Source organism: Oreochromis niloticus, unplaced genomic scaffold, assembly GCF_001858045.2.
Source record: "Oreochromis niloticus isolate F11D_XX unplaced genomic scaffold, O_niloticus_UMD_NMBU tig00001874_pilon, whole genome shotgun sequence".
NCBI lineage: Eukaryota > Metazoa > Chordata > Actinopteri > Cichliformes > Cichlidae > Oreochromis > Oreochromis niloticus.
The window spans coordinates 1-11172 of NW_020327487.1; the positions used below are offsets into that span (position 1 = coordinate 1).

Consider the following 11172-nt stretch of genomic DNA (forward strand, 5'->3'; position numbering starts at 1 on the left):
TCTTCTCTGAGTTGTGTGGTTCAGACTGAGGAGTGTGGGTTTTGAAAGCAAGGTGTGAAATTTCCTGCGTTGTCTTTCTTTCCTTGAGAGTGTTGGGCCCGCTGCGCCTTGTCCACAACTTGTGAACCTCTTCTAAGATTGGAGAGGGTAGAAGGGTTTCAATTTCGCCATTTCTCCACAACAGTTGCCCATAGTGGACCTCATCACAGCCACAGAAACCGCCATACGGATTAATAAATTATCACACACAGAAGCAGAGCAAATCAGGATGAAAGTCTCAGCCACCCTCTCCAGTGCCAAAGTCCCTCCGTCTAACCTCACACTACAAGAAAAGAAGGCCGTCGCTTCCCTGAGCAAAGACCACAACATCACCATATTACCAGCGGATAAGGGAAGGTGCACCGTGGTCCTAAACACAACAGATTACCACACAAAGATCACTACTCTCCTCAGTGACAACAACACCTACGAAGCTTTAAAACGAGACCCCACAAGCAGCTACAAAAGAAAGTTATAGCTTGCCTTCAAGACCTTGAAAAGGACAAAATCATTGACCGCCTCAAATATCACCGCCTTTATCCAGGGATGCCATACCCTGCATTTATGGACTTCCTAAAATCCACAAGGAAGGGTCCCACTCAGACCCATAGTCAGTAGCATAAACTCAGCCACTTTAACATTGCAAACACCTTGCTACCATCCTCACGCCTCTCGTGGGAACACCCCACACCACATCAAGAACTCCACCGACTTCACCGACAAGGTCCAGAAACTTACCTGGATCCATATGAAACCATGGTGTCCTTGATGTAGTCTCTCTCTTCACTTGCATACCCACCACGGAAGCAGTGGAGACTGTCAGAAAACGACTACAAGAAGACAGCTCCTTGGAAGACAGGACCAACTTCACACCCGATCAGATCTGCACACTGTTAGACCTCTGCCTTACCACAACATACTTCAAATACAACGAAGGCTTCTACAGACAAAAACATGGCTGTGCATGGGCTCCCCGTGTCACCTATTGTAGCCAACCTTTACATGGAGAAAGTGGAAAGAAAGGCTCTTGGCTCGTTTAAAGGAGAGTACCCAGCCACTGGTATAGATATGTAGATGACACCTGGGTCAAAATCAAGACACAAGAAGTGGAATCCTTCACTGCGCACATTAACGCCGTGGATAAAAACATCAAGTTCACCAGGAAGACACAAAGGACAACTGCTTGCCTTTCCTGGACTGCGCTGTGCACCTTGAAGAGAATGGCAACCTCAACATTGAAGTTTACCGGAAGCCCACACACACGGACCAGTACCTCCTCTTTGACTCCCATCACCCTCTGGAACACAAACTTGGAGTAATTAGGACCCTACACCACCGGGCAGAACATGTTCCCTCTAAGCCTGAAGGGAAAAGAAGGAACAAACACACATAAAGGAAGCACTGAAAACATGCGGTTATCCGAACTGGGCGTTGAGAAAGGAAAGGAGGAAAACAAAAGACGAGAGAAGAAATTCACTGAAATCACTTGATGATTGCACAAAAACTCAGATCTGACAAACCGTACACCTTGCACAAAGCTTTGGACCTCATTACAGCACCAGTTGAAGATGGAGGTTTGGTCCACTCATCTGGTCTGGGTTCTGCCAACTTCATTGAAGGGATAGATCTTTGCCATGAAATGTATGCATATATTCATTAATATTGTTTCTTTGTTCCCTATGTAGTTATCTTGCACAAATTGGAATTTGTGGACAGTTTTGGCATCATGTCAGTGACAACAATAATATATTTCTCTATTTGTTGTTGTAGGGGTAGCAGTCGATGAACCGGTTTTTGAACTGCTGCAGTATCCAGATTTTGAAGCAATTCACCCGATGGTCCACTGGCTTGAGATCGGTGTGTTGCGTGGCCTCTTAACTTAAGAAAACCTCCGTATTATGGGTCAAGTTATTAATCAACTGCAACAAGATGATGATGAGGAGGACAATTTTCAGAAGATGAGGCTGATGAGAAAGAGGCTGATGTTCCAGCAGCAGCATAGAAATAAATCCACCTCAAGTTGAAGAACCCTGGCTCAATAACAGAGCAGAGATCCCAGCAGGAGAAATGGAAATAAACCCAGCCCAACAAGCTGAAGATCCCATAGCTGAAGAAATGAGGTCATTCTGGATAACGAGGAGGCTGAGTGACAGCGACAGTGTCCCTGAGAGTGGTCCTGACAGTGACACCGATCACAGTGACACTGACGACAGCGACAGTGATGATGATGGAGCCAAGGGTGGAGGAGAATGATGAAGAGGAAGATGGGAGACCAGAAAACATCCAAACACTGAATTTTGCTCCTGGACACTCAGTGTTGCACCCATCCTCCAAACCCACAGTCCCCCGTCCTAACAAACTGTATCTCGGCTTTCCCCCTCTGATGCACTGACTTAGTTTCCTGCCACCAGCGACCTGTTCACCTGACTGCCACGTACCACCTGTGGATATTTGTTCAGCCTGTGACCCACTATGATTGTGCTTACAAGTGGAATGCAACAAGTGTGTGTTTCATACCACTGGTACCTTGTTAGGTGGTGATGATCGTGCTCTTACTGGTCGCAGTTATGGAGGGAGTGGTCCTATTGGTTGGCTCCCACATTAGGAAGGCGGGGTTGGGGCCTTCCTATTATCATTATGCCAACATTATTAATATGGTATAGTCTTCCTCCCCTTTTTCCTTCCTGCTGTCACCAAATGCTTGCTCATCGGGGCTCAAACTCATCAGCAACCAGCTGCAGGTATGCTGCCTTGACTGATCATTATACCTTACAGTGATGTCACTTATGGTCCTAATAACTTGTTTCAGAGTGATTGATTGTTTGTTGGAATATAATATCTATTGTGTTTCTTTCTACAGAGGAGCTTGCATCCACTAAAAGCAGCAGGAACAAAGTCAGGAAACAAATGCTCCGAAGGAAAAAGTGAAAAACCTCAAAGCAAACAGACACTCAAAGAAAGGAAGACGAAGAAGAGAAAGGAAAGGAGGAAAAACAAAAGACGAGAGAAGAAATTCACTGAAACATCACTTGATGATTGCACAAAAACTCAGATCTGACAAACCGTACACCTTGCACAAAGCTTTGGACCTCATTACAGCACCAGTTGAAGATGGAGGTTTGGTCCACTCATCTGGTCTGGGTTCTGCCAACTTCATTGAAGGGATAGATCTTTGCCATGAAATGTATGCATATATTCATTAATATTGTTTCTTTGTTCCCTATGTAGTTATCTTGCACAAATTGGAATTTGTGGACAGTTTTGGCATCATGTCAGTGACAACAATAATATATTTCTCTATTTGTTGTTGTAGGGGTAGCAGTCGATGAACCGGTTTTTGAACTGCTGCAGTATCCAGATTTTGAAGCAATTCACCCGATGGTCCACTGGCTTGAGATCGGTGTGTTGCGTGGCCTCTTAACTTAAGAAAACCTCCGTATTATGGGTCAAGTTATTAATCAACTGCAACAAGATGATGATGAGGAGGACAATTTTCAGAAGGATGAGGCTGATGAGAAAGAGGCTGATGTTCCAGCAGCAGGCATAGAAATAAATCCACCTCAAGTTGAAGAACCCTGGCTCAATAACAGAGCAGAGATCCCAGCAGGAGAAATGGAAATAAACCCAGCCCAACAAGCTGAAGATCCCATAGCTGAAGAAATGAGGTCATTCTGGGATAACGAGGAGGCTGAGTGACAGCGACAGTGTCCCTGAGAGTGGTCCTGACAGTGACACCGATCACAGTGACACTGACGACAGCGACAGTGATGATGATGGAGCCAAGGGTGGAGGAGAATGATGAAGAGGAAGATGGGAGACCCAGAAAACAATCCAAACACTGAATTTTGCTCCTGGACACTCAGTGTTGCACCCATCCTCCAAACCCCACAGTCCCCGTCCTAACAAACTGTATCTCGGCTTTCCCCCTCTGATGCACTGACTTAGTTTCCTGCCACCAGCGACCTGTTCACCTGACTGCCACGTACCACCTGTGGATATTTGTTCAGCCTGTGACCCACTATGATTGTGCTTACAAGTGGAATGGTCAAAGGAGTTTGCAAAGAAAAGCGTCTGGACTTCTTTAAGTTGCTTGAAGACGTTTCACCTCTCATCCGAGAAGCTTCTTCAGTTCTAAGGTCAAATGGCCGAGAGTCCCAGATTTAAACTCAGTGGGAGTATCCCCCAAGGAGGGACAAAGGACCCCTGGTGATCCTCTAATCACATGCGCCAGGTGTGAAAGCGGGTGTGGGACCTAATCAGCCAGGGTTTCGGGTGAGCCCATTGTGAAACCTGGCCACACCTTGTCATGTGAATTCCTGAGGTCAGATGGCCCAGGATGTGAGTGGGCGTTAAGGCGTCTGGGGAGGGAACTCAAAACTGGATTATAGATGGCAGACAGTTGGTGTCGTAAACCACCGCCTCTGTTCAAAGATGGTCGCTCACAGTGGACATAGATGGCCTCTTTCACTCCTCTTTCAAACCATCTGTCCTCTCTGTCCAAAATGTGAACATTGGCATCCTCGAAAGAGTGACCTTTATCCTTAAGATGCAGGTGGACTGCTGAGTCTTGTCCCGTGGAGGTGGCTCTTCTATGTTGTGCCATGCGCTTGTGAAGTGGCTGTTTGGTCTCGCCAATGTAGAGGTCTGGGCATTCCTCACTGCACTGTACAGCATACACCACGTTGTTAAGTCTGTGTTTTGGAGTTTTGTCTTTCGGGTGAACCAGTTTGTGTCTGAGTGTGTTGCTGGGTCTGAAGTACACTGGGATGTCGTGCTTGGAGAAAACTCTCCTGAGTTTCTCTGATACACCGGCTACATAGGGGATGACAACGTTGTTGCGTCTGTCTTTCTTATCCTCCCTCGCTGGTGTCTGATCTTCTTTTCTGTGCCTCTTTGCTGACTTTATGAACGCCCAGTTCGGATAACCACATGTTTTCAGTGCTTCCTTTACGTGTGTTTGTTCCTTCTTTTTCCCTTCAGGCTTAGAGGGAACAAGTTCTGCCCGGTGGTGTAGGGTCCTAATTACTCCAAGTTTGTGTTCCAGAGGGTGATGGGAGTCAAAGAGGAGGTACTGGTCCGTGTGTGTGGGCTTCCGGTAAACTTCAATGTTGAGGTTGCCATTCTCTTCAAGTGCACAGCGCAGTCCAGGAAAGGCAAGCAGTTGTCCTTTGTGTCTTCCCTGGTGAACTTGATGTTTTTATCCATGGCGTTAATGTGCGCAGTGAAGGATTCCACTTCTTGTGTCTTGATTTTGACCCAGGTGTCGTCCACATATCTGTACCAGTGGCTGGGTACTCTCCCTTTAAACGAGCCAAGAGCCTTTCTTTCCACTTCCTCCATGTAAAGGTTGGCTACAATAGGTGACACGGGGAGCCCATGGCACAGCCATGTTTTTGTCTGTAGAAGCCTTCGTTGTATTTGAAGTATGTGTGGTAAGGCAGAGGTCTAACAGTGTGCAAATCTGATCGGGTGTGAAGTTGGTCCTGTCTTCCAAGGAGCTGTCTTCTTGTAGTCGTTTTCTGACAGTCTCCACTGCTTCCGTGGTGGGTATGCAAGTGAAGAGAGAGACTACATCAAAGGACACCATGGTTTCATCTGGATCCAGGGTAAGTTTCTGGACCTTGTCGGTGAAGTCGGGGAGTTCTTGATGTGGTGTGGGGTGTTCCCCACGAGAGGCGTGAGGATGGTAGCAAGGTGTTTTGCAATGTTATAAGTGGCTGAGTTTATGCTACTGACTATGGGTCTGAGTGGGACCCCTTCCTTGTGGATTTTAGGAAGTCCATAAATGCAGGGTATGGCATCCCCTGGATAAAGGCGGTGATATGTGAGGCGGTCAATGATTTTGTCCTTTTCAAGGTCTTGAAGGCAAGCTATAACTTTCTTTTTGTAGCTGCTTGTGGGGTCTTTTTTAAAGCTTCGTAGGTGTTGTTGTCACTGAGGAGAGTAGTGATCTTTGTGTGGTAATCTGTTGTGTTTAGGACCACGGTGCACCTTCCCTTATCCGCTGGTAATATGGTGATGTTGTGGTCTTTGCTCAGGGAAGCGACGGCCTTCTTTTCTTGTAGTGTAAGGTTAGACGGAGGGACTTTGGCACTGGAGAGGGTGGCTGAGACTTTCATCCTGATTTGCTCTGCTTCTGTGTGATAATTTATTAATCCGTATGGCGGTTTCTGTGGCTGTGATGAGGTCCACTATGGGCAACTGTTGTGGAGAAATGGCGAAATTGAGTCCTTTGGCTAAAACCCTCTTTTCAGGTTCAGTGAGATTCCGGTCTGAAAAGTTCTTTACCCATTTCTCCCGACTGTCTTCAGGTGTGTTTTCTCTCTGAGTTGTGTGGTTTCAGACTGAGGAGTGTGGGTTTTTGAAAGCAAGGTGTGAAATTTCCTGCGTTGTCTTTCTTTTCCTTGAGAGTGTTGGGCCCGCTGCGCCTTGTCCACAAACTTGTGAACCTCTTCTAAGATTGGAGAGGGTAGAAGGGTTTCAATTTCGCCATTTCTCCACAACAGTTGCCCATAGTGGACCTCATCACAGCCACAGAAACCGCCATACGGATTAATAAATTATCACACACAGAAGCAGAGCAAATCAGGATGAAAGTCTCAGCCACCCTCTCCAGTGCCAAAGTCCCTCCGTCTAACCTCACACTACAAGAAAAGAAGGCCGTCGCTTCCCTGAGCAAAGACCACAACATCACCATATTACCAGCGGATAAGGGAAGGTGCACCGTGGTCCTAAACACAACAGATTACCACACAAAGATCACTACTCTCCTCAGTGACAACAACACCTACGAAGCTTTAAAACGAGACCCCACAAGCAGCTACAAAAAGAAAGTTATAGCTTGCCTTCAAGACCTTGAAAAGGACAAAATCATTGACCGCCTCAAATATCACCGCCTTTATCCAGGGGATGCCATACCCTGCATTTATGGACTTCCTAAAATCCACAAGGAAGGGGTCCCACTCAGACCCATAGTCAGTAGCATAAACTCAGCCACTTATAACATTGCAAAACACCTTGCTACCATCCTCACGCCTCTCGTGGGGAACACCCCACACCACATCAAGAACTCCACCGACTTCACCGACAAGGTCCAGAAACTTACCCTGGATCCATATGAAACCATGGTGTCCTTTGATGTAGTCTCTCTCTTCACTTGCATACCCACCACGGAAGCAGTGGAGACTGTCAGAAAACGACTACAAGAAGACAGCTCCTTGGAAGACAGGACCAACTTCACACCCGATCAGATCTGCACACTGTTAGACCTCTGCCTTACCACAACATACTTCAAATACAACGAAGGCTTCTACAGACAAAAACATGGCTGTGCCATGGGCTCCCCGTGTCACCTATTGTAGCCAACCTTTACATGGAGAAAGTGGAAAGAAAGGCTCTTGGCTCGTTTAAAGGGAGAGTACCCAGCCACTGGTATAGATATGTAGATGACACCTGGGTCAAAATCAAGACACAAGAAGTGGAATCCTTCACTGCGCACATTAACGCCGTGGATAAAAACATCAAGTTCACCAGGGAAGACACAAAGGACAACTGCTTGCCTTTCCTGGACTGCGCTGTGCACCTTGAAGAGAATGGCAACCTCAACATTGAAGTTTACCGGAAGCCCACACACACGGACCAGTACCTCCTCTTTGACTCCCATCACCCTCTGGAACACAAACTTGGAGTAATTAGGACCCTACACCACCGGGCAGAACATGTTCCTCTAAGCCTGAAGGGAAAAAGAAGGAACAAACACACATAAAGGAAGCACTGAAAACATGCGGTTATCCGAACTGGGCGTTGAGAAAGGAAAGGAGGAAAAACAAAAGACGAGAGAAGAAATTCACTGAAACATCACTTGATGATTGCACAAAAACTCAGATCTGACAAACCGTACACCTTGCACAAAGCTTTGGACCTCATTACAGCACCAGTTGAAGATGGAGGTTTGGTCCACTCATCTGGTCTGGGTTCTGCCAACTTCATTGAAGGGATAGATCTTTGCCATGAAATGTATGCATATATTCATTAATATTGTTTCTTTGTTCCCTATGTAGTTATCTTGCACAAATTGGAATTTGTGGACAGTTTTGGCATCATGTCAGTGACAACAATAATATATTTCTCTATTTGTTGTTGTAGGGGTAGCAGTCGATGAACCGGTTTTTGAACTGCTGCAGTATCCAGATTTTGAAGCAATTCACCCGATGGTCCACTGGCTTGAGATCGGTGTGTTGCGTGGCCTCTTAACTTAAGAAAACCTCCGTATTATGGGTCAAGTTATTAATCAACTGCAACAAGATGATGATGAGGAGGACAATTTTCAGAAGGATGAGGCTGATGAGAAAGAGGCTGATGTTCCAGCAGCAGGCATAGAAATAAATCCACCTCAAGTTGAAGAACCCTGGCTCAATAACAGAGCAGAGATCCCAGCAGGAGAAATGGAAATAAACCCAGCCCAACAAGCTGAAGATCCCATAGCTGAAGAAATGAGGTCATTCTGGGATAACGAGGAGGCTGAGTGACAGCGACAGTGTCCCTGAGAGTGGTCCTGACAGTGACACCGATCACAGTGACACTGACGACAGCGACAGTGATGATGATGGAGCCAAGGGTGGAGGAGAATGATGAAGAGGAAGATGGGAGACCTAGAAAACAATCCAAACACTGAATTTTGCTCCTGGACACTCAGTGTTGCACCCATCCTCCAAACCCACAGTCCCCGTCCTAACAAACTGTATCTCGGCTTTCCCCTCTGATGCACTGACTTAGTTTCCTGCCACCAGCGACCTGTTCACCTGACTGCCACGTACCACCTGTGGATATTTGTTCAGCCTGTGACCCACTATGATTGTGCTTACAAGTGGAATGCAACAAGTGTGTGTTTCATACCACTGGTACCTTGTTAGGTGGTGATGATCGTGCTCTTACTGGTCGCAGTTATGGAGGGAGTGGTCCTATTGGTTGGCTCCCACATTAGGAAGGCGGGGTTGGGGCCTTCCTATTATCATTATGCCAACATTATTAATATGGTATAGTCTTCCTCCCCTTTTTCCTTCCTGCTGTCACCAAATGCTTGCTCATCGGGGCTCAAACTCATCAGCAACCAGCTGCAGGTATGCTGCCTTGACTGATCATTATACCTTACAGTGATGTCACTTATGGTCCTAATAACTTGTTTCAGAGTGATTGATTGTTTGTTGGAATATAATATCTATTGTGTTTCTTTCTACAGAGGAGCTTGCATCCACTAAAAGCAGCAGGAACAAAGTCAGGAAACAAATGCTCCGAAGGAAAAAGTGAAAAACCTCAAAGCAAACAGACACTCAAAGAAAGGAAGACGAAGAAGAGAAAGGAAAGGAGGAAAAACAAAAGACGAGAGAAGAAATTCACTGAAACATCACTTGATGATTGCACAAAAACTCAGATCTGACAAACCGTACACCTTGCACAAAGCTTTGGACCTCATTACAGCACCAGTTGAAGATGGAGGTTTGGTCCACTCATCTGGTCTGGGTTCTGCCAACTTCATTGAAGGGATAGATCTTTGCCATGAAATGTATGCATATATTCATTAATATTGTTTCTTTGTTCCCTATGTAGTTATCTTGCACAAATTGGAATTTGTGGACAGTTTTGGCATCATGTCAGTGACAACAATAATATATTTCTCTATTTGTTGTTGTAGGGGTAGCAGTCGATGAACCGGTTTTTGAACTGCTGCAGTATCCAGATTTTGAAGCAATTCACCCGATGGTCCACTGGCTTGAGATCGGTGTGTTGCGTGGCCTCTTAACTTAAGAAAACCTCCGTATTATGGGTCAAGTTATTAATCAACTGCAACAAGATGATGATGAGGAGGACAATTTTCAGAAGGATGAGGCTGATGAGAAAGAGGCTGATGTTCCAGCAGCAGGCATAGAAATAAATCCACCTCAAGTTGAAGAACCCTGGCTCAATAACAGAGCAGAGATCCCAGCAGGAGAAATGGAAATAAACCCAGCCCAACAAGCTGAAGATCCCATAGCTGAAGAAATGAGGTCATTCTGGGATAACGAGGAGGCTGAGTGACAGCGACAGTGTCCCTGAGAGTGGTCCTGACAGTGACACCGATCACAGTGACACTGACGACAGCGACAGTGATGATGATGGAGCCAAGGGTGGAGGAGAATGATGAAGAGGAAGATGGGAGACCCAGAAAACAATCCAAACACTGAATTTTGCTCCTGGACACTCAGTGTTGCACCCATCCTCCAAACCCACAGTCCCCCGTCCTAACAAACTGTATCTCGGCTTTCCCCTCTGATGCACTGACTTAGTTTCCTGCCACCAGCGACCTGTTCACCTGACTGCCACGTACCACCTGTGGATATTTGTTCAGCCTGTGACCCACTATGATTGTGCTTACAAGTGGAATGGTCAAAGGAGTTTGCAAAGAAAAGCGTCTGGACTTCTTTAAGTTGCTTGAAGACGTTTCACCTCTCATCCGAGAAGCTTCTTCAGTTCTAAGGTCAAATGGCCGAGAGTCCCAGATTTAAACTCAGTGGGAGTATCCCCCCAAGGAGGGACAAAGGACCCCTGGTGATCCTCTAATCACATGCGCCCAGGTGTGAAAGCGGGTGTGGGACCTAATCAGCCAGGGTTTCGGGTGAGCCCATTGTGAAACCTGGCCACACCTTGTCATGTGAATTCCTGAGGTCAGATGGCCCAGGATGAGTGGGCGTTAAGGCGTCTGGGGAGGGAACTCAAAACTGGATTATAGATGGCCGACAGTTGGTGTCGTAAACCACCGCCTCTGTTCAAAGATGGTCGCTCACAGTGGACATAGATGGCCTCTTTCACTCCTCTTTCAAACCATCTGTCCTCTCTGTCCAAAATGTGAACATTGGCATCCTCGAAAGAGTGACCTTTATCCTTAAGATGCAGGTGGACTGCTGAGTCTTGTCCCGTGGAGGTGGCTCTTCTATGTTGTGCCATGCGCTTGTGAAGTGGCTGTTTGGTCTCGCCAATGTAGAGGTCTGGGCATTCCTCACTGCACTGTACAGCATACACCACGTTGTTAAGTCTGTGTTTTGGAGTTTTGTCTTTTGGGTGAACCAGTTTGTGTCTGAGTGTGTTGCTGGGTCTGAA

General features: G+C 46.5%; 2 long non-coding RNA genes across 2 annotated transcripts; both read left to right on the plus strand.

Moving 5' to 3' along the window:
* The first annotated feature begins 2310 nt into the window (after nucleotides 1-2310).
* Nucleotides 2311-3919, plus strand: LOC109199265 (uncharacterized). The gene is made up of 3 exons (XR_002059696.2): nucleotides 2311-2780; nucleotides 2900-3223; nucleotides 3353-3919. It is a non-coding gene; the product is annotated as an uncharacterized LOC109199265 (long non-coding RNA).
* Nucleotides 3920-8800: 4881 nt separating this feature from the next.
* LOC109199266 (uncharacterized) lies at nucleotides 8801-10552 on the plus strand. Its single transcript, XR_002059697.2, has 3 exons — nucleotides 8801-9158; nucleotides 9278-9601; nucleotides 9731-10552. It is a non-coding gene; the product is annotated as an uncharacterized LOC109199266 (long non-coding RNA).
* The last annotated feature ends 620 nt before the right edge of the window (nucleotides 10553-11172 follow it).